The sequence below is a fragment of the Phacochoerus africanus genome, chromosome 11 (assembly GCF_016906955.1).
Source record: "Phacochoerus africanus isolate WHEZ1 chromosome 11, ROS_Pafr_v1, whole genome shotgun sequence".
Taxonomy (NCBI): domain Eukaryota; kingdom Metazoa; phylum Chordata; class Mammalia; order Artiodactyla; family Suidae; genus Phacochoerus; species Phacochoerus africanus.
In genome coordinates, this window is record NC_062554.1 from 60,191,488 (window position 1) to 60,195,039 (window position 3,552).

A 3,552-nucleotide genomic window follows, 5' to 3' on the forward strand; every position below is an offset into this window, starting at 1 on the left:
CCCTGGGACACTGACTTCTGGGGCACTGGGGTGGAGGATAGAGAGTTTTGGGGGCTCAGGAAGAGTCCTTCAAAGAGGGGTGGCCAGCCACCTGAGGGAGGGGACAGAAGCTTGGAGGACAGAGCCAGCACCCTCTGCTACTCACAGAAATCTCACTAGTTTAAGACCCTCCTCGCTCTCATAAAAGGTCATTAATTCAGATTTATGGAATGTTTCTTCCCTTTAGACGTTCACAGTCCAGAAGAAAGACAGTTACATGAGATACTATGATAGATGCTCTTTCAGAGATGCCTCCAAGAAACTTTGGACACAGAGTAAGGGGTTAATTCTCCCTTAGGTGTGTTGGGGGTGTAAGATGGGGCTAGCTCCCCTGTTAGAGAGCCTTCCCTGATCCCCATCTCCTGGGAACACCACCCAAATGGCTTAGCCTGGCATCCAAGCCTTTGCCAGATACCCCTTCACCTGCTCTACTGATTTGGAAGTGGTATGCTTCACTTCTTTGCCTTTAAGGGATACCTCTAAATATTTAAACTCTGTGCTCTAATTTTGAAAGTCTAAACTTTTACCGTCCTCTCCATGCTCTAAACTTCTAACAGCCCTAGTTTTTTTTCTTTGTTTGTTTGGGGTGTTTGTTTGTTTACTTGTTTGTTTTTTGGCTGCATTGGACAAGTGGAAGTTCCCAGGCCAGGGATGGCGCCTGCACCGTGCCACAGCAGTGACCTAAGCCGCTGCAGTGACAATGCCAGATCCTTAACCCACTGCACCACAAGAAAACTCCCCAACATTAGTTTTTGATGTTATTAGTGTCTAGTATTTCATCTTTTTTAAAAAAAGAAAAAACTCACCAGATAGGTTATTACTATTATTATTTTCAAATTTTAGAGCCATTGTTTACTTATAGATGCCCATCTTCTCACCAGAGTTTTTGCTTATCTTTGCTTCTTTCATCCCATTGCTTCTTCTTTCTTTCTTTCTTTCTTTCTTTCTTTCTTTCTTTCTTTCTTTCTTTTTTTTTTTTTTTTTGCCACACCTGCAGCATGCAGAATGTCCCAGACCAGGGATCAAACCCCAGCTACAGTAGTGACAACACCGGATCTTTAACTGCTAGGCCATCAGGGGACAACCCATTCCTTCTTTCTGAATAGTTTTTGTTGCAGAAATTCGGCCTCTGGGATTCCCGTCATGGCGCAGTGGTTAACGAATCCGACTAGGAATCATGAGGTTTCGGGTTCGATCCCTGGCCTTGCTCAGTGGGTTAAGGATCTGGTATTGCTGTGAGCTGTGGTGTAGGTCACAGACGCGGCTCGAATCCCACATTCCTGTGGCTCTGGCGTAGGCCGGTGGTTACAGCTGCAATTAGTCTCCTAGACTGGGAACCTCCATATGCCACAGTAAGCCGCCCTGGAAAGGGCAAAAAGACCAAAAAAAAAAAAAAAAAAGAAAAGAAAAGAAAAGAAAAGAAAAAGAAATGCAGCCTCTGTCCACCAGTGCCAAATAGAAATGCAGAGACAGAGTTTTGGGCAAAGAAGAAAAAAAGTTTTATTGCTTTGCCAGGCAGGCTAATGCCTTAAAGACTGTGCCCTCCTTTGAGAAAGAATAGGAGCTGATTTTATAGTTCTGGTAGTGGAAAATAGGGCCACAGATAAGGATCAGGGTAGATGCAAGTTTGCGTTCTTTTTCAAAGCTGGTGTTTAGCGGCCCCCCAGACCTGTTCTGGTAGTCTTCCTTTTTTCTGGAATGAAAAATGCTTCATCAAGTGGTTAATGTCTTCCACTTGTTGGGGGTTTTAGTTCTGCAGAAGGACTCAGAGATATGCTTCGAAGAGGAACCAGGACCCTGCTCCCAGGCTCTTGACTGCTCTTCTCAGGTCTCTGCATCCCCTCCCTTCTCTGATTAGTACCTGTTTGCACTGCCCCTTGGAATTCTGGGAAGGTCATGGAGCCCGAAGGAGGCCTATTTTCTACAAACAAGAAATGGGGGACACAGAAGGCTTTTTTGCCTAGGAGTCCCACAGGACCCTGCTTGGTTTCATTTTTTTTCCTTTTCTTGTTCTGCTTTCCTTTTAAAGTGCCCTCGAGTATTTCTTTCAACACATGAACAGCCAATCTCCTCCCTCACACTTTCTTTCTTTCTTTCTTTTTCTTTTTTTTTTTTTTTGTCTTTTTAGGGCCACACCCACGGCATATGGAAGTTCCCAGGCTAGGGGTCGAATTGAAGCTGTAGCTGCCGGCCTACACCACAGCCACAGCAACACCATATCCCAGCCACATCTGCAACCTACACCACATCTCAAGGCAACGCTGGATGTGGTGAGGCCACGGATGGAACCTGCATCCAAATTCGTTTCTGCTGAGCCAAGATGAGAACTCCTCCTCCCTCACACTTTTTGCGCTTACTCTTTTTTTTTTTTTTTTTCCTTTTTAGGGCCATACCCATGGCACATGGAAGTTCCCAGACTAGGGGTCAAGTTGAAGCTGCAGCTGCTGGCCTATGCCACAGCCACAGCAACACGAGATCCCCAGCCCACTGAGTGAGACCAGGGATCAAACCTGCATCTTCATGGATGCTAGTCAGATTTGTTTCTGCTGTGCCGCAACGGGAACTCCTTGCCCTTACTCTTGAGCCCTACTTTAGGGGGATAGGATCCTGGTGCCTTCTTATCTCCCTCAGCTCTTTGGAGAAATTATTTCCCTTTGTTCCAGCCTCTGCAATTACTGCTGTTGCTCCCTGTTACATAGCCTATCTTTTCAATGTAACTCACCTTAGGATTTTTCTTCTAGTTTTGGGTTCTGACACTTCATCATTATGTCTAGGAATGACCCATGTGGCAGGAGGGACTAAACGTAAGAAGCCCTTTCCTTCTTTCTTTCTTTCTTTCTTTCTTTCTTTCTTTCTTTCTTTCTTTCTTTCTTTCTTTCTTTCTTTCTTTCTTTCTTTCCTTCTTTCCTTCCTTCCTTCCTTCCTTCCTTCCTTCCTTCCTTCTTTCCTTCCTTCCTTCCTTCCTTCCTTCCTTTCTTCTCTCCTTCTTTCCTTTTGGCTTTTTAGGGCCGCAGGTTCCCAGGCTACAGGTCATTCGGAGCTATAGCACTGGCCTACGTTACAGCCACAGCGACTTGGGATCTGAGTCGCATTTGAGACCTACACCACAGCTCACGGCAATGCTGGATCATTAACCCACTGAGCAAGGACAGGGATCGAACCTGCATCCTCGTGGATCCTAGTTGGGTTCCTTAGCTGCTGAACCACAAAGGGAACTCCATCTGTGTACTTTGTAAGGCAACTTATTTTGTTGTCTCTTTTGGATTATTCTATTATCTCAAGATTTGGGGTGCTGATCATGTGTTGCCTCTGCATGAGGCAGGCTGTCTGTTTCCTCCTGGGGCTTGTGGATTATGATTAGCATTTTTATGGGCTTTTTGATCTGTGGGGCCTTTTAGCTCTTAAGACATATCAGGAAGAGTTATGGGTTTGCTAGTTGTCCCCACTGTGATTACAAGTTTTACATTAATTTGGGGGTTTGGGGGCTTCCACACCTGAGAGATGGTATGAGGT